The 20,376-nt window shown below is 42.5% G+C and overlaps 1 protein-coding gene across 3 annotated transcripts in view; it reads left to right on the forward strand.

Moving 5' to 3' along the window:
• Positions 1-13,540: 13,540 nt before the first annotated feature.
• Positions 13,541-20,376, forward strand: part of grik5 (glutamate receptor, ionotropic, kainate 5) — a 134,741-nt gene continuing 127,905 nt past the window's right edge. Inside the window, exons 1-2 of one of the 3 annotated variants that reach the window (XM_086039363.1) lie at positions 13,541-13,926; positions 14,090-14,161. The gene's annotated coding sequence lies outside the window, so the exon portion shown is untranslated. Of the gene's footprint in view, positions 14,162-20,376 lie in introns of all 3 variants that reach the window. The other 2 variants (XM_086039362.1, XM_086039361.1) reach the window with 2 other exon arrangements.

The raw sequence follows: 20,376 nt of genomic DNA on the forward strand, positions 1-20,376 counted from the left end.
AATGAAATCACATTGTACATTCTTGTTTGTTAAGGGAAGACCCGTTCACAAAAATGTCTCCTATAAACCACCTCAGCTGCAGATCATCGACGGGAGAAGCCTTTGGCGGCCCCCGCTGTCACCCGCCTCTTCTGGCTAACAAGTGTGGGAGTGAAATAGCGGCCAGCTCAGCAGCAGCAGCAGAAGTCAGAGTGCATCTTCCATCATCTTCCCCACCTTTACTGTCACCAGCTAGGCAAGTTGCTTGTTGAGTCGATTTGCGTGTCTTTATTTAGATAAGCATTCATTTGGCGCACAATTGACTGTTTTTGTCCTCTAATTGAATGAGTTCTATTGTTATTAAAATAACAGCGTGCCACACTTGCTTATGATTTTTGTGCCACGTAAGTCATCGCCGTCTAGGTTTCATACAATTAATCCTGCGCTTGTCAGCGTTGAAAATTAAAAATAATGATCCTGTTTGTGAGCAAGAGTTTATGGATGTCACCTATGGTTGCTGACTAGAAAGAGGTCGTTTCAGCACACATGTAATGGTGCAAACAGGGCTACTCTGTCTTGATTTGTATCGGTGTCATAGAAAGCAGAAATACTGATGATAGTGAGGCGAAGTGAAATGGTGGCAATGTATGGGCCTCCTGAGGTGCGAAAGGCACCCGGCGACGGCAATTTGTCCGCCTTTTATTGCTTTCTTTTGATGCTCGACATGCGACCGGCGAATAGCCAAATATTTCCCAGAGAAAGCCATGGCGCTATTTTGTGTGGTCAGTCGATGTGGCAAACGTATGCACGTGCACACTTTACAAAAGTAAGTTTTTAACTGTTGATATACAAATAAAAAAACTATAAGTAGCTTGCCTCTCATTAACGTGCATAGTACTCATACTGGGGTAAAAAAGACCCCAGATGTAAAGACAAGAATACATTGTGTGTTTCAGCATTCATCAAAACACGCTACACTATTCAACACTGCGTTTGTGGAATAAAAATCTACCCGAATAGGCAAAATCGCTTCAGCTGCAGATGGGAAGTGACGTCACAACGACAGTTGCAGGTTGCCTGCTAATATAGCAGCCAGGTGAACTGTGACAGCTGACAGATCGTTGAGAGTGATGGATCTCATCTATGGATCCTGCTTACTGCAACGCTGAGGTGTAAACATAGAGCGGGCATCAGAGGAAGCTCAGCCGAGAGTAAAATCGGTCTACAACTTGGATCCAGATCAGCTCACAACTCTGTAAGTACATGAAACTGAAATTTCACGATCATGCTTTGAAATTAAGAATTAAGAGATTTTTTGTGACATTGGTCTTTTTTAGATATGATTTGAATGAACTAGCCATCGATCATAGTCTGTCGTCTATGGTAATTGATTACTCTAATTGGCTATTAGCTAGCAAATCAGTACATAAGCTAGAAGTAGACTATGTGATAGCACACAAAAGCAAGGCACCGCCAAAGAAAATGGCATTATCTAATAAATCAAGCTGAGCAAAATGTAGCTTTTACTTAAGACTTCCTGCTTGTGTTATGAGTGTGTTGGGTAGGATTTTGTATATGTGAGCATTTTATTTCCCTAAAGCCAGACTGCGGATGGTATGATAAACAACGACTTCCCGGTTACAGAGGGGGATCACAAGAATGCGGACGATGTGCACGTACGGGTGGCCATCCGTCAGTGAATGCGTCACATTGGCCACCCCACTTAAAGGTTCTGGCTACGCCCCTGGTTAGGAGAAGGAGTTGAAAGTATTTGTTTTCAAATGTGCAGCGTAAAAGCAAAATAAAAAAGTCAGAAAAACGTCCCTCAAATTGCATTTACCTGCAATGTAGTGTTTTATTCGTACTTTTGTTAACAAGCTTGACTTGGATTCTACAAAGTTTTGATGAGCAGCTTTTAAAACCCGCCTTGAAACAACCCTTGCAGCCATTAAAGACATCTGACGGGTTTTATTACCACTTTGTTGGTTGCGAGCTACACTCACTTGTTACCCACTGAAAAAATGCTAGGCCACCTGTTATGCAGGATGGACAACGTCACACTGTAGCTACAGGCAAAACAGTTTGCGCCGGTTGTTATCTTCAAATAGAGCCAATGCGAAGTGATAAAGTTATCCAGATGAATGAGCTGGCCGCCCCCCCCCCCCCACCCCTCCCTGTCTCCTTGCATCCCCATACTTATATTCTCTTGATATCATGCACACTAAAAATATCCAAAGTGACCCTCGGGAGAGAACGTGTGATGTTCAGCTCTCTCAGCAGTAAACAAGCTGACATCACAATGTCCCGTGCAGGTGAAGGACAACAAGCAAGTGCCGCTTTGTCCAGGTTGTACCACCTTGGAGTTGGAGGAGATACTGTATACCAGCCACTTCAGCAAGACATTGTGGGTCAACATATGAAATATTTTTGGGATATTACGTTCTAGATAACTGCATGTGAGGTTCTGGAAGTCTTCCAAGTCTGGACTAAAAAACAAAACAAAAACAAAAAAAAACAACCAATGTGGCAGGTGTGCTATATTAAAATGCTATTTTGTTACAGGAACCACCAGTTTATCATTGAGTGTTAAGTGTTGGGACATATACAAAAGTTTAAAAAAGTGAACGTGTTAAAAAGTAAACAAATTTACAAAAGTAAACAAAATTAAAAAAGAATAATACAAAGTACAGGAAATTTATCAAAAAGTAAAAACAAAAAAAGAAAAAACAAAAAGTAAACATGCATTTCCAACAATAATAGCAAATTCAAGAATACCGTATACCTTTAAAGGTGAAAGTAAATGTATAAAAAACAATTTCACAAAAGTAAAAACTAGTGCTGCATAATTCTCCAAAAGTTAAAAAATGTTTTAGAAATTACATTACAAATGTTTTACATTTTTTTTACATTTTGAATTCAAAGCATGCATCTTTCGCCTCAAAAGTTAAAAAATGTTTTAGAAATTACATTACAAATGTTTTACATTTTTTTAACTTTTGGAGGATTATGTTTTACATTTTTTAACTTTTGGAGAATTATGCAAAGAGTAGTTTTTTTTTTTTTTCAAAAGTAAAAATTAATTTACTGAGTTAAGTTTTAACAAAAATTAAACAATTTACAGAAACAAAAAACTTTCAAATTAAAAATCAGTCAGTACTCCAAAACAAGCTGGTTGCAAAATTACTCCCAAAATTGTAATCCTTAGTTATAATATTTGTTTGCGTTTTTAGTTTTCTCCCCCCAAAAGTGTACCTCATACTCAATTAAAATCACTTCTTTTATTTGATTCTTTTTTTTTTGAATTTCTTCCAAGGCCTTGTCACTTGTGCGCAATCTCAAAGTTGTCTAGCTGCTCTTTGATGTTCTCCAATGCCTTGCGGCTGTTTTTTTTTTTTTTGCCCTCCAGGAGGAAGGCAGCCTGTTGACGGGAACTGTTTCTCCTTCGATAACCAGAAATACAAAAATACATCAAAATTCCACCATTAAATCCCGGCAATGATTGCAGTTAAATTGTTAGACCGTCGAAAAGGCTTCTTGAATGAAATCCGTGGACTTGCAAATCAATGGTCCAAGTGCTAAATACAAAATTCATGTCTGCGGCGCTCCTGGAGGCGGGCCGGTGGGGAGGTAGCATGGCCTTGACGCTTATTGGAAGACCGCTGCTTCGATTCCCCCCAGCTGCTCCTGAGGAAAGCATCATATGATTAGCCGCGCCATTATCGCCCCGCTGTAAAACGTGCGATGGATTTAACAATGTAAACAACGCAAGCCGGCACCAGGGAGGCACAATACAATAAATCATCTTTCTGTGGATGTGGCGTGTGCGCTACACTGAACAATGTGTGCCGGTGTGAACAAATGAGACGGCTTGTTATGAGCAAAAGCTCCTTTTATTAAGTCGTTCACATTTCTTCTGCATTTCAGATGGTTGGATTAATATTCATTTCAAAACATAGAATTTCAGGATGCATCCTTCACATGTATTCGTATACTTGCAGACATTGCGTCTAAATGAGAAGTTGTGAGGATGGACAAGGAAACGTCCTGTCAGCCATGCAGGTCATTTACTTCCTGACAATTGAACAGCCGCAAGTGTGCTCCTTAAATATCGGTTGCTAGTATTGGCAGCCTTCACGAGTACCCGATACATTGAATGATATCAGCCACACACCGGTACCTGGTCTCGTTTGTGTCCCTTAACATATTTTTGAAGCTGATTTAAAAAAATAATATTTAAAGCACATCAGGCTTTTGAGATATTTGATTTTTTTGTTTTTAAGTTTTAAGGTCCTTTAAAAAGTTGTATAATACCGATTTTTACCATGCGTTGTAATTTATAGCTATGACGTTTCAGAAAAAACATTCCACCTGTTGCTGAAACCAAACCTTAATTCATAAATATTACTTTAAACATTGAGCAACGAAGAATTTGCAATCAGAAAGAATTTGAATCAAAATGAGTATCATGAGTAGACGCACAAAAGTCTGAGGAAGCCATGTCGGAAAAGACAATCTCTGCCTTTCTGCCTTTATGGATGCTTGCTTGTTTTCTTCAGTCAGGGCAAGTAGTAGCTGCTGTCTCATTGCATCCCCCTAATTTCTCCCCAGTTGTCATGGTAACAAAAGCCACACTGATCATTGGTCCTGCAATAGAGGGGGCAGAGTGAGAAGTGTCTGATTTTCATGAAACAGGACCACACCTTCAGAACAGGTTGATTTCACCACTTTGACATTTTGACACCTGAGAATCTTTTACAATGGGGGGAAAAAAGCATAATCTGTCTCCTTGTAAATAGATGACAAACTCAGCAGTTAACCCATTCGCTGCCATTTTCAGACCCTCTTTTACCCTAACGTTTGAAAAAATTTGAAAAAAAAAAAAATTAATCCCTGGGACTGAATGGCTGGACTGTGAAAAGACAAGTAAATTCGTCAATGGCGTTGAACGAGTTCATCGGGGCACGGCGTCAAGTAAAAGGACGGGCGCTATTCGAGGAAATGGCGCTCCGTGAAGTCAAATCGTCATGAAGCGGAGCTACGGTGTGACATTTTAATGCAATTCCTTCAGCCGTCTTCTACTGTATCGACTGTATTAACATATTGTAGTTATTAACGGCGGGCGGAGCCGTTGGCGTAATCTGGCACATGAATCACTCCCCGCGCTTTGTGGCCGCATTATTGTAATTTATGGCTCCCCGCGCTTGCAGCTTGGTCTACTCTCCACCTTGCTCGTTGGGCTGCTCTCGCTCACCATTTTAGAAGCATCCTTCGTGCCTTCTCTCTGCTGAGGCGGCGCTACTGTACCCGCTCTGACTTTGACAAAGTAGAATCTGCCCGCATACCCCTCTGCTGTGTGTGTGTGCGTGTGTGTGTGTACATGTGTACGTGTACTGCTTGTAGCACCTTGTTCTTGTAGTTGGTCACACCGAGGGGCTGTTAGCTTTGTTTAATGTTTGCATTAGGGAGCCAATACAAGTAAAGCAGTGCTTATCAAACCGGGGTCCGCGAGCTGTAGCTCGGGGGCCCGCAAAAATTTGCAATGATGTATCATTCTAAAAAAGTGCATACCTACTGTATTTATGGGCCCAATAAAAAAAAACCGTCATAAACCAACTACCCCTCGCCAACTTGGCTTTGGATCCATTGGCGGTCCTAATTCAAAGGGTACCCTGTGTGAGACCCCGGTCCCACCTCATTTTTTAATTTTTAATTTATTTATTATTTTAGATTGTTTCTACAGCAGACAGCTGCACAAGAAGGCCCATCCAAATGCCAACAGTTAATAAATCCGTAAAGAATGGAAAACCATTTCAGTTAGCGTTTTTTTTTTTTTTTTTTTTTAAATAATCACTTATTAAATACAAATAAAATTGATGTCATTGAAAAATGAAATTCAATAAATCATATTGGAATGAAGGCGTACATGCACACAGCCTGTTTAAATACAGAGCAGTTTTTCCTTTTCAAGGTCAGTACATTTTTTGTACAAGTACTGTTCAGTTGCATTTAAATTTCAAGTACAGTACAAGATGTTTTAAAAGGTTATTGCAGTCCAATTTTTATGTCACAATGAGCATTTAATTTTTTGAAATATTCCTATCCATTCAAGCACAGTGCTAATGTTCACAACAATAGGAATTAAAAACCCTTTCTTGTTTTAGCTGAACACTTACATCACTGTATATTGTTTGCCATTATCGTGTTACTTGGAGAACAAACTTTTTTTTTTTTTTTTTTTTTTTTTTTTTAGGTGGTACTCCCTTAGAACATTTGGGAACCACTGGTCCACATAATGCGTGCAACACCGGAGGACTGTTAGCTTTGTTTAATGTGTGTATAAGGGAGCCTATAAGGTGCGCGTGCATGCGTGCGTGCGTGCGCGCACGCACTGCACCACGCACGGACCGCATGCACATCTGCTGCTTTCTTCACACACTCCTCTGTTTTGTCCTCCATTACATCCCTCCTTTCATCCCTTGCTCTGTCGTTCACCTTGTTTCCTCCACCCCTCCGCCCCCCCACCCCCCTTCCCCCCTCCGCCCTCCTCCTCTCATTGATAGTGAAGCAGATGTGAGCAGAATGCCAAGGAGCTAATCATTATTCCGGCAACAGAGTGCGCAGCTCGGCCTGAATGTCAATCCCCCGTCCTCCCTCTCTTCTCTACCTCCCTTCTCTCCTTCCTTCCCTACATCCCTCCGCATCCTCTTACACCATCCCTCCATCTTCTTCGCAACTGTCAACGTGGGGTCTGAGATGAGGGGGAAAAAAAATTAAAAATAGTGCGACACAGGTTGGCGGAGCACCCGTGTAACGCTCGGGTAAAGTTTATGCTAGGCTTGTCATTCATGTGTTTGCGCGTGTGTGATATGTAGCAAGAGCTCCGTATCAATTTGTCAAGAGCAAAGAGGTGTTGGGATGGAGATGAGCGATAGACTGCTTGCGCGGAATACATATTTTGACATGGTAGGGATGGGGGAGACTCCAGCAGACAGCGGGCCTTAGGGCTACATGGAATGCCAGTAATATATTACAGTATTAGCGTCCCGGAATTGCGGCGTAGAGTTGCTGTCGCCGTAAAGTCTGACATTTGGTCCCGCTCTGACTTTGTGGAGTTCGAGTCTTTCAATCTTTGTTTTCCGCGGCGAGTCGCCAAACTTCACCGTCCAAAACGTGACTCAAGTTTTTTGCAGTTTAGTCTTGTCTGTTTGTCTGGTATACATGGCTGAAATTCGGTAGCATCGGAGAAAATCTGTAGAGGATTTTTATTGAAATGAGTAAAATGAAACTAAAGTAGCATGAAATCAAAATGACTTTGTGTCTTCTTGAAACTTTTTTGTGGTTCTGCTCATGATAGGCGTGTACATTTTCCCCCGTTTCCCCCAAATCCAGGGGGCTTTAAGTATCCTTCCATACATAAGGGTTGTGTGCTTAGCTGCCACGCTCGCCCACATGCGGAGACAATAGCCGCCATTTTTTGCAGTTAAGTGTTGCCTACTCATCTAGTGTACGTGGCAGGGGCGGAGCCAGAACGTGGCTAATGGGTGGGCCTGGAAAAATCAGGGCGGGCCTGAATATTTCTCTCACTGAGCACAATTCTCCTGTACCGACACATCGTATATTCAAATAAAATGATAAACTGAATAATATGAAGTTCGGATCTTCCTTAGACAACCGCGATTATGCCATTATAAATATTCAATAAAATAAAAAAATCACAACGAAACACAAATTCAAAAATAATTCGTAATAAATCGTAAATTACACAACATTTAAAAGTATGTATTGTTTTCATGAATCTCACTGGGTGGGCAGTCTGTCAATCTGGGTGGGTGGTCCCTGGTACGTGGTACAAATTTGGTAGCAATCGGACAAAAATTTTTGGGACAAGATCGATAGAAACACAAAAAATTGCCGAAATTACCCTAAAATGGCCACTTCAGGTCAAAACGGCAGACTTCCAGTGTATTTTTGGCCACACGCTCACAAATCTTTACGTTGCTAAGTGACACTGCTAAATCACATCCTGGCGGTAAATATTTTGACTGATTGCTTGTGTCTTTCCAGGTATGACTTTTTGAGACTTTTTTTTTTTTTTGTTGTAGAAAGCCTACCAAATTTCAAACTGAGGGCTGGACTTAATTATAAACCGAGTTCAGAGAGAGAGGCGTGATACATGCCGTTAACTCAGGAGCAATATGTTTTAATTAAGCACATTTTTCTTTAATGTTCAAATATTACTCCGCGTTGTTTTTGATTAACACTTCGGCCTACTTTGGTCATGATGGTGGTACTTGGAGAGCCACGATTTTTTTTTGTGGTGACACTTGTGTAAAAACCTTTAAGAACCACTGCCTTATTGCTTTACCGCTGAGATTATTCGTGTCCCGCCACTGTTTGAGCCGCTGGATCTGCATACCAAGCTAAGGGTCAATTAGACGTATTGGCAGGACTGGAATGTGTGTGTGTGTGTGGGGTGGGGGGGGGAAGCAGTGGGTGAGTGACAGCACATGGAGTCTGCACCTGCCTTCCTGAAAAATGCCGTTTGTATGCATGTTCCGCTCGCACCCGCATTTCCAGATATGCAACAAAAAGCCCTTTATAATACAACGCTAATGTCGCATTCACACACACAGACGCACGTGCACACAATAAGACTTTGCCTAAGGCAGTGTGAATACGTGTCAAGGCCACGGTCTGTTCGGCTCGAGTGTGAGTTAGTCACAGCAGAGGTGGCCCAGGCTCTGTCCGCCCACCGGATGCGGACATCTTCAGATGGACTTTATTGCGTGACATGCAAAGCCAACGATGTGCTGACATGATTAGCTATGGTGCCTTCTTTCTATAGGCACTTTGAAATCGCCTTTTTCATGTTCAATCTGATTATTACCACTTTAGCCGATGGGGACCCATATTTGGCTACTTAAATAGGAAATGTCGGATGTTCAATGTAACGATTACAATTTTGGCAGGTGGGGAACACATTTGATTACTTAAATAGGAATTGAATATTACCTGTCTACATTAGATTTTGATATAATAATACAAGTTTGGCTTGTGTGGAACCATATTTGGTTCCTTATGTAGGAAAGTACATTAAATGATTTATATATTTGGTTACATGTGTAGAAAATGTAAATGATTTAATGATTCAACTTAATATGGCAGTGAACCATATTTGGTTCCTTTAATAGGAAATTTTACCTGTATAAATGTGACTTTGATATAATAATACAATTATAGCTGGTGTGGAGCCAATGCGTATTTGGCATCCATGGTTGTTTTTCGGAGTGGGTTTTTCGTCAGAAATTTTACACGTTTAATATGATTATTACAACTTTAGCTGACAGGGACCAATATTTGGCTACTTAAATAGAAAATGATACACATTAAATGTAACTATTACAGTTTTGCTAGGGGCGGAACTCATTTGGTTTCTTAAATAGGAAATATTGCGTCACATTTTTGGGGGACATAATTGTTATTATACTATTAAACAACATTAGCAAGTGTGGGACCATATATGGTTCCTCAAGTAGGAAAGTTTACATGTTAAACTTGATTATTTCAAATTTAGCAGATGGGGTAGAACCATATTTGTTTACTTGGATAGGAAACGTTACATGTATAAATGTAATTTTGACATAATCAATCAACTTAAACTGGCGAGCAGGCGCATTTGGTTACTTAAGTAGGAAATGTTTCGGATCAAATGCGATTATGACACAACTGCGTGTCACCGTATTTGTTCCAGTTCCTTCAGTCGGATCTGTTGTTAAAGAAAGTGGCCATTTCAGGTGGATTTATGTGCCAGGAGTTGCCTTTTTTTGCTCATCATTCTCATCTTCAAAAGGCAGCCTGTCGCCTAAGCGCTCGACTGAAATACTACTGCAAGGTAACACCATGTTGTCACTAGCAATTAAAGAGCCACCCCGTGAGCCGAGTGACAAAATCAATGATGCAACACGGTGTGCTGAGTAATAACCTGGGAGGACGTACGGCGCACCTCAGGGGGTGGGATGATGGGGTGGAGGGGGTTAAGAGAAAGATCTATATTGAAAGGCTATCCGGCGCTCGGCCCGGCCCGGCCCGGCTCGGCGTCCTCGTCTTGTTAGAAGCGATGCGACAGCGTTAGCGTGATAGAGGTTTGGCCCGGCCGCTTGGCGAGTCAGAAAGCGGCCTCTCTGGAGACCGCTGTCTACTCGCCGTCGCACGCCTAACGCCGTCGCGCTTTGTGTGAGTGAGCGTTATAAATAGTGAGGACGACGTCGCCTTCTTTCAAGGAAGTCCCACGCGACATGTCCGCCTGCTCGCGGGAGATGAGATGACTTTTAGTCAAGTGTGTGTACAGCCTGGATGTCGTCATGCGTGTTTGCCACTAGTGGGTGTTCATTTCTACATCCGCTGCACGTTAAATGTGATTAGGACACAAATATAGCCAACTGGAACCATATTTGGTCACTTAGTGCGGTTTCACTTAAGTAGGAAATGTCACATGTTAAATGTGATTAGGACACACATATTAGCTACATGGAACCACATTTGGTTGATTACTTCTGATATGTTACATGTTCAATTTGATTAGCATACACATAGCTGGCTGGATCTACATTTGCTTACTTAAAGAAAACAGGTCAGCCGTGATTGGTTGTTGTGAGCAGTTGCGATGTCATTTTCAGTCGTCAGAAGACAAAATGGCCGCCCCTAGAGATGGCTAAAAACGAATGCATTTTGCTACTTAACTTATATTCCACAAATGCAAAATTAATCAGAATGCCGTGTTTCAACTAGTGGGCCTGCTGGGAACATATTCTTGAAAAAAATATGTTTGGGTTGACTTCCGCTTTAAACATGATTACGACACATTTAGTACGTGATTATAATACAGTTATTGCAACATGTGAAATCCATATTTTGTTTTGGTGGTTGGTTGAATAAAATGTTGCATATCGTCGCTGTCCTGTGAAAAACACTTATGTGCATTTTTTGTCAATGGTCTTACTTTTATGTGAAAGGTGTCTTCCCATTACAGACATCGCATTAACGGGAAAATTTACATTTTTTTCCATAACTGGACATAAGTGTTTTTCACAGGACAGCGCTGATGTACAGTATTGCCGTTACAGTCCGCTTGCAAATTGGGGCATTGACTCAACAGATCCAGTAGATGGAGCTCTAGTGAAAACACACTTGTTTACATGCTCTTTACTGCCTCCTACAGGCTCAGAATCGAACATCAAACAAACCCGTTTTTCACTATTAAGGGCATGTACTCTCAAATATTGCAGAAGTAGAAATGTGAACAACCCCCGACGGCGATGAACTTCCTCAAAGGATGCCGAATAAATGCAGTACTTAATTAAAAGAGAATTAATGGTGTACATTACTCAGTACCTCGCTCCTTAATTTCCTTTCATAGAGTTAAGTGGAGCTTTCTGCTACAAGACTCATTTTTTATCGCAATATTTAATTGTAATGATGAACTATCATTGCATTTCATTATATCGCCGCTCTCCTGTGAAAAACACGTATGTCCAATTTTGGAAACGTTTTTAATGTTCACATTAATGCGGTGTCTGTAACCCGAAAACACCATTCATGTAAAAATACAAACATTGAAAAAAAAAAAAATGGAGATAAGTGTTTTTCACAGGACAGCGGCGATTTATAACTTTCAATGTGTGTATGCTTCTGGAAAAACTGTCTTTTTCCCCCGTTTCATAATGTCAGGCAGGTGGGTACCAATACGGTGCTTTGCCCGATATGTGACCCTGACATGTTACAAGGAAAACAGCACTTTATAACATTGTACTTTATAAAAACGTACACTATTAACATATGTAAATGGAGTGTACAAAATGAGACGGTTTGCGTATCGTGATTAATTCAGTGCGGCACCTTCTGGAATTGCACACATTATAACAGTCATGCAGTCATAAACGAAGAAGAGTTTCACAAATACTGTAAGTCACTTAGTGGGCCGCAGTAATAGTCTTTTTTTTCACAGAGGACAAAGAATACATGCCTGTGAGTATTTTTATTTTGTCTGTCTACAAAGTGTTACAACCTCGCCAAATAGGTGCTATTCGTTAACCTGTGTATGACATTCCCCATTATGTGTTAGCATTAAGCTAGTGTCCTAGAAGGTGTAATTCTCTTTATGTTTGACCGTAAACATTAAGTGCAAGTAGCAATAAACGGCTTGAAGCACCTTTTTATGTAGAATTGCTAAATGTTTGCCAAACTGCTGCTTTTTCTGACGTGAGCTCAGCTGATTTCACAGTCCAGACATTCAATCCCAGGAATTTATTGATATATTTTTTTCAATTTTTGTTCTAACGTTAGGGTAAAAGAGGGTCTGAAAATGTCTGTTACTTGAATTTTCAATTTAAGAAAGGTAAAACGGCCATTTGAGGCCGAGAGCCATGGTCATGCCAGCAGTCCCTAAAGACTTTAATCCAGTGCTTGTTGCCTAATATTTTATGTTAACATTGCTCAATGGATATGTTAAACATTTTTTTAAAGCTCAATGAGAGACATTTTGTGTGCCTGACACTACATTTATTATTGTTTTATTAGTTGCAAAGACCACTGTGACTTTTACCCGATATAGACAGACGATTTACCCGATCATGCGGGCAACATGTCACATGTTTACATTCTCTATTTGATCGCTTATTACTTGGCAGTCGGCTTTGACACAAAATATGAAAATGAGATGAGTACAAAATATACCTGTGAGACTTCGGTCTTTCATTTGGTAAACATTTTATCCATATATATATATACACTGAAAAAAAATGTTATTTTATTTTGTCAGATGATTGCACAAAATCAAATCATCTGGATACATTTTTAAGTAGATATATGTAGTCTTTGACTAAATAAAATTCAGCACCACATTTCTTTCAGTATATGTAGTGATTCCCAAAAATGTAAGAGTGTAAAAAGTGTGACATCAAGCCCCGGTCTCCCCTATTATTGGAGTGCTCCATTCATTTCATAAGCTTTACCTGACTTACTTTTTTTTTCTTTTTAAATTTCTGCCCCTAAAATTATGTTTTTCTTCTGATGAGATTCTGACAAATCGGAGTACTTTTTCTGTGTAAAATCTGACTATTTATTCTGGCGAGAACAGGGCAGCATCCATTTGCATGTGCGTGTGTTTTCCATGGTAAAACATGTCCGTGTGTGTGTGTGTGCGCGTGTGTGTGTGTTAGTGTGTGTCAGGGTGCGAGGCATGCTGGTGTGATAGCGTTTATCACGCTTGAGCATCAAGTGGTGTCAAACTCTGTCAGGGTAGTTTACCCCGGCTGGGTGTGTGTGTGTGTGTGTCTAATAACACATCCGCTGCCAGTGTGTGTTTATGTGTGTGTATTTTTCACCTTTTGTGAATTTTTTTTTTTTTTCGTGGTGTGTTTTGCCTTTCCTCTCATTTCAAAGGCTGATCGCGCCGACTGACAGAGACGAAGAGAAGGTAGGGGGTACAGTTGATGTTCATCTTTGAGGAAAAACACCTTGGAGGGAAAAAGAGTGCGAAGTAGGGAGTGGGTGCGGGCGGGGGGGTGGGTGGGGGGGGTCGTAGTGCGGAAAGCGAGAGAGATGATTAGAATGGAGAGCAAGAGAGAGAGAGGGGCGCACTATTGAGCAAGTGGAGGAGGAGAAAGAGCGAGTGGAGGAGGCGAAGTGGATGCGGCCGTACCAGAGGGCGGAAAGTGCACGCGCGCAAGCCCAGGTGGATGTACTACTGGGGATGGATGTACGGAGGGACGGAGGGACGGACGGACGGAGGGAGCAACACATGGATGTACGCTGAACATCGGCAGAGCGAGCGAGCGAGCGAGCGAGCGAGCATCTGCATCCCCTCGTGAGAGTGAGCGAGCGAGCGCCGCAGTGAGGCGGGCAACTCGCGCACGATCGTCAGCCGGCGGAGTGAGCGAGCGCAGCCTTGTGAGTGTGGAACCGTGGATGTCTTTTACGTGTGTTGTGGTGTCATGTGTAGTGGTTCGCATAGCCCCCCGGACTTGAAGCGTGCGCGTGCGCGTGTACGCGTTTTGGCTACATTGGTATTCAGCAGACGGACGCTCCGCGATCTCACTGCGCCTTTCCCCAGGATGGGATCACAGAGCGGGGATTGTGCGCGGGACTGAGAGCCCCCAAGCCCCCCCCCCCAACCCCCAAATGGGTGAGTGTCTGTCCTCCTCCTCCTCCTTCTCCTTCTCCTTCTTCCTCATCCTCCTCTTCAGTCTGCTGCTCTCTCCTGTCCGGTGATTTTTTTTTTTCTTTCTCTCCAAGCGCCAACCGGTGTTTCTGCTTCTGCCCCCCCACACCTGTTTGCCTCCACCCCATCCTTATTCCTACTCGTCTTCTCAGCCAGCATCCATCCCCGCGCCCTTTCCCTGTGTTGTGTCTGGATACTTCCGTCCTTAACGAATGTCCATGATGTCCTCTGTTCAGTTCTTGCACCCACCCCCATATCCTCTCCTGATGTATCCGTCCTTATGTCCTCATGTCCTTTCCTGATGCAGCCATACTCATTTTCTCTTCTGGTGCGTGCATCCACACGAATGTCCCGTCCATTCATCCTTATGTCCTCCGGTCAGTCTGGTCTTGTCGTCTGTATGTCTCCACCATCCAGCATACATCTCACCATGTCTTCCTTGCCTTTCGTGATGTATCTGTCTTCTGATGACATGGCCACCCTCATCTCTTTTCCAGCTGCATGCAACCTCATGTCCTCTCCTGGTGTATCCATCATCGTGTCTTTTCCTGATATATCTACCCCAGTCCACTCTTGATGTATCCATCCTCAAGTGTTTTCCTGATGTATCCACCCTCATGTCTACTCATGATATAGTCGTCCTGATGTCTTTTCCGGATGTATCCACCGTCCTGTCCTGTCCCGACGTATCCACCCTCATGCATGTTCACTCAGGATGTAGCCATCCTCATGTCTTCTCTTGATGTGTCCACCCCCAGGTCCTCTCCTGAAGTACCCATCCTCGTTTGATCCTCATGTCTTTTCTTGATTTATCCACCTTCATGTCCACTCATGATGTAGCCACCCTCACAGCATGTTCTGATGCATCCACCCCCAAGCCCTCTCCTGATGAAGCCATCTTAATGTCTTTTCAGCATATATCCATTGTCATGTCCTCTCCTGATATATCCATCCTCATGTCTTTTCCTGATGTATCCACCCTCATGTCCACTCATGATGTAGCCATCCTCATGGCTTCTTTTGATACGTCCACCCTCACGTGCTCTTCTGATTTAGCTATCCTCATATCCTGTCCTGATATATCCACCCTCATATTCACTCCTGATGCACCCATCCATATGTCCCCTCACTTCTCCTTGCATCCTCTGTTCAATGTAAACTTCTCCATCCAGCATTTATCCCTCATTATGCCTTCTCCTGATGCATCCATACGTATGTTCTGTCCTTTCCTCCTCATGTCCTATTCCATTCTCATGTGCTCTCATATAATCATGTCCTTTCCGTATCTCAAGCGTCCTCTGTTCAATCCTCATCTACCCTCTTATACCCAGCATTAATTCTCTTCTCCATAACTTTCCTGGTGCATCCACCCTGTGTCCTCTTCTGATACATCCATCCCCATGTTGTGTGAACTCCTGCTAATGCAACTGTTCATGTCCTGTCCTCCATCTAGCAGCCGTCCCTCCTCGTGACTTGTCCTGATGTATTTATTCTCATGTTCTCTCCTGATATATTCATTTTCATTCCCACTGCTGATGGCCACGTCCTCTCCTGATTTATCCAATATCATGTCCTCCTCTAATAAATCTAAACTTTTATCCTTGTGCATTCTGCTGCATCCATTCTCATGCCCTCTGCTAATGTAGCCATCCTAATGCCCTCTCCTTATTCATCCATTCTCATGATCTTTCCATCTGCATCCATCCATATTCCCTGTCCGTCCTCCCGTCTGCGGTCCAATCCTCATATCTTCTCCTCATCTGGCATCCATTCCTCCGTCTGTCCTGTTCTTAAGCATTCCCCCTCATTTACTCTCGACCCATATGTCTATGCAACCAGTGGCCATCCCTCCTCATGTCCCCCGTTCAAACATTATGCCGTCTCCTCCATCCAGCATTCATATCTCTCTAGTCCTTTCCATGCCATAGTTGCCATCCCTCCTTATGCCTCCTCACTCCTCCTGTCCTGTCCTCCTTCATCCAGCATCCCAATTGCCAAATATGGGAGCTTGGTATATCTGACCGCTTTGATGGATCTCCTGGAAATGTCGTAGTTCAATTGTTGTGCGCTCACCCCCCTTTCCAACCCTAACCCCCCCCCCCCCTTCTTCCATTTGTTGCTTTGGTTCCATCAGCCTTTCTCCTCCTCCTCCTCTTCCACACCTCCTTGCCTCATTCACACCCTCCACCTCTCCGAGTGTCACTCGCGCTATTTTCTTTCTGTGGATTTGCATTCAAACAGAATACAGACGCGCCAGAGACGTTGATGTCGCCAGTGAATGAATAGATGACTGTCCCCGCGTGCCTGTGTGTGTGTGTGTGTGTGTGTGTGTGTGTGTTTGTGTCAAAGTACTGCTATTTCTGAGTGTGTCAATCATTTGGATTGTCTTTCTTGTGTCTGTGCGAGACAATGCAAAGAGGGCAGAGGTCTGTTTTCAACCCCAGCATGCAGGATCGTAAGATCAACACGTCTAATCGCCTCAGGCATGACAGCTGCGACACGCACACATAGAAACATACACACACACGTCTGGCTTTTCGTAGCGCTTAGTTTTCCGCATGCAAATTCCCGCCCACCTCCGTGTTTTCACACCCACAATGCGATTACATGTTAATAGTGGCGATAAAGGCTGCGCATGCACATACATGCGTGGACTGAACACTTTTACGATGTGTGTGGGTTTCTTCTGTGATTTTTCCCAAGCACAAACGCGTTAATTATCGTTAATGATGACACTTGATCCTTAAATCCGCTGTTCGAATGCCACTGACAAAGTAAATAATTGCCATGTATTTTGGCGGAAACTTTTTTCAAGTCGTAATTATAACTTTTAGTTTGTTGTGCATCAAAAATAATATATTATTAATGCAAAATCCGATTACCCATTCCTACAGAGTATTAAAAATTAAGTCCGTGAAGCCACTTTCCCTGATGAACATAAGATTTGGTAAGCATGTCCATCATGAGTAAACTCTCCAAAAATTCTCAAGAAGCCATGGCCAAAACACGAGAAGTCTGCCATTTTGGAAGCGGCCGTTTGAAGTATCCCATTTTGGCTGTTTCAAGGCGTCCTAGACATTTTATCCAAATGAAATTAAAGATTTAGACAAGGTATGCTCGACATATGGATGACGCTAAATTGCGAGGAATTTTAGTTTTTGTCATTGTACGAAACTCACAGCCCATATGTGTGGTCGGCTGGCTCATTTGTACCCCGCATCGAATGCTTTTAAAAATTCAGCCCCAGATGGCCATTTTCATTAGGCATGTGAAATTTGGTAGGAAAGTCTGTCATGGGTAGGCCCACAAAATAGTTTCACAAAGTCATGGCCAATAACACACGGGAAGTCTGCCATTTTGGTTTGAAGCTTCCATTCGAAGGCTGCCATTTTCCAGGCGTCCTTCAAAAGTGAACTTCTCTTTGAGAGTTTGTCCAATTGCTACCAAATGTGGACCGTCGTATATTCAACGGATCATGGGCAATGCTAAACTGGGTCGAAATTTGAGGTCTTGTCATGAGCATGGCAGCAAAGCATGCAGCCCTTACGTATGCTAGGTGGACTCATTTGCACCCTTCCCACTTTTTTTCTTGATAGAATATTCAGCGCTCAAAGCCAATTTCCCTTAGGGCCATGAAATTCGGTAGCCATGTCTATCCTGAGTAGGCTCTGAAAGCTACGCCCAAAACTACAAGGACAGTCTGCCATTTTGGAAGCGGGCATTTAAAGTTTGCCATTTTGGCCCTTTCCAAGTGTCCTTCAAAAACAAAATGATCCTTGAGACTTTTTCCAATTACTACCAAATGTTGACCAAGACAGATGGGCGATGCTTGATTGTGAGGAATTTGAGTTTTTGCCATTGTATTTAGTCAGAGCATGGTAATGAAACAAGAAAGAAATGTGTGGTTGTGTTCTGTGTAATCTTTTTCGAAAATTCAGCCTCTGAAACCAGTTTCCTTTCATGAAATTTGGGAGCAATGTCTATCTTGCGCCAACATAAGGCACCACAGAACAAATCTAAAGTTCATGAAAATGTATAACTCACCATGACACTAAATTAGCAGCCACTTTCCGCATATTGTGCAGAGCAGGCTTTGTCATGGTGTTTTTTTTTTTTTAACACATTTTGCTATCTTGTGGGTTTCATATTAGTGTTTCGCGGCCGAGACGGCTCTCGCAACATCTTGACATGCGTCAAGAATCCATCATAGACGGATGTAACGGAGAGAATCCGGTCACTTTTCAAAATAAAATATTTTTTCAGCCTTGGATTATAAATAAAGCGGAAGTACTTTTAATTTTTTTTTTTAATTATTTTATCTGTGCGGGCCTGTCCAAAGTAGCCCATGGCCTGGTACCGGTCCGCGGCCCGGTGGTTGGGGACCACTGACCTTGACTATATACTGTACAGTAGCTCTGCTTTTAAGCCAGCTAACACACACACACTCACCCATACTGGTCATTCCATTTTAAATGGTCCTCTGAGAATATGGGCATCTGTGCAGGGTCACGTATGTCCACATTGCAGTATTGATCGCTGTGCATGTGGAATGGACTCCACTGTTCTTATCCCAAATGGGCCATCCGCTTTACTGGACACTAACCGCCAGCCTGGAGGAGATGATTGAGTCTGTACTATGTGGATTTCTTGTGGGCTTAGAGCGCTTGTCGGTGCCTCAGGATTGCTCGTAGACATTCAACAAGTGCAAACTGTTGCATAGTAACAAGAGAGGAGGCAACCTGTTGGGATACAGCTACGATTTGACATCCGCCGGCTGACTTTCGCTTTAAAAGCTCGTGCGAATAAACCGAGGGGTAGGGAAAAAAAAAAAAAAAAAAAAAATTGTCGCATCGTCAGCCAAGTCTCTCTAAGCTCACCATCTGTGATCGACTTTCATACCTGTCAACCTCCCTCTGTGACAATGTGACTTGGCACCTTATAAAAGGGCCACCTGATTTGTGACAACACAAATTAGCGGGACAGAATAATAAAATAACCATCAAGGAAATGGAATTAATCACGGCACTTAGAGGGTGTTCATATCTGTGTACAAAATAGCTCTTGTCAAATACTGTATATCTACTCCCGCGTGGCACTTTTCAAACATTACGTACATTAAAGTCACAATGTCATGCCTTGAAATTTGAAATGATAATTATATGGACAGCTGAAGGGTGTTTTTTTTTCTTCAAAAGGGTAAATAGCTCGATTTTAGTCAGCAATGAGAGGACAGTTGTGTTATGTACAATACACTTCCACATTACACAGAATTTGCGCACCCCTGTTTATAGACCATAAAGGCAGAAAGTGTGCCTCGTTGCCTTGGCCGTTTGCTTGTATTGAGTTCCCTGCATTCTTTTGTTTGCTTTGTTACTGCTAGCGTCGTGTTTTGTCAGTCATGCTTCTCGAAGTCTTTCCAGTCGTGGTGAGTCAGTTGTCTGTTACTTAGATGCTTGCTTTTTTTTTTTTTTTATTTCAAAGGACTTTTTAATTCGATTCACCTTTTGTGCCTTTTTTCTTCTTTTGACAATAAATAATTTTCACACTCTACCACGCAAAACTGGCATTTCGTGACAGAGGAAACGCTTTTTATTTTTCCTTTAAAAAAAAAAAACAAAACAGAAAAACACTCAAAACATTTGTCATATTTCTTTCTGCCATGAAGGATGCCAGGCAACTGACTGGCTGCGAATGAAAAACAAAAAGTGTAATAATAAGGTGTGAATGTATCAAATCCAGTCTGAGGCATTAAAAGGAGGAAGTGGCAGGATGGAGTGTTTCAGAAGTGAGACGATTTAAGCAAGTGGAGACGTGAGGAGGAGGAAACATGTTGGGGTGACAAGGGCAGAGCAGACAGGTTGACTGACACTCATGATAAAGCAGAGTGACGCAAAATGTCAGACTGCTAACCTTTCATACACTTCTCCATCCATCCATCCAAGGTGGACGCGAACACGCAGGGCAGCACTGGCGCACCCGCTGGTGACCACTTTCGACCCACGCGCCCAAACAACGTAAAAGGTTTACAGCCGATAAAAGCAGTTGTAAAAAGAAACGCAATAGAGAGGCAAAAATGTAAATTCACCATGATACTGGACCGCCATCACATGTTTAATCTTACGATAGAGTTCACACACACACACACACACACACCACAGTTGAGTAATCCCAATCTTGGA

The sequence above is a fragment of the Filicampus tigris genome, chromosome 8 (genome assembly GCF_054856515.1).
Source record: "Filicampus tigris isolate MCC_2025a chromosome 8, RoL_Ftig_1.0, whole genome shotgun sequence".
Lineage (NCBI taxonomy): Eukaryota > Metazoa > Chordata > Actinopteri > Syngnathiformes > Syngnathidae > Filicampus > Filicampus tigris.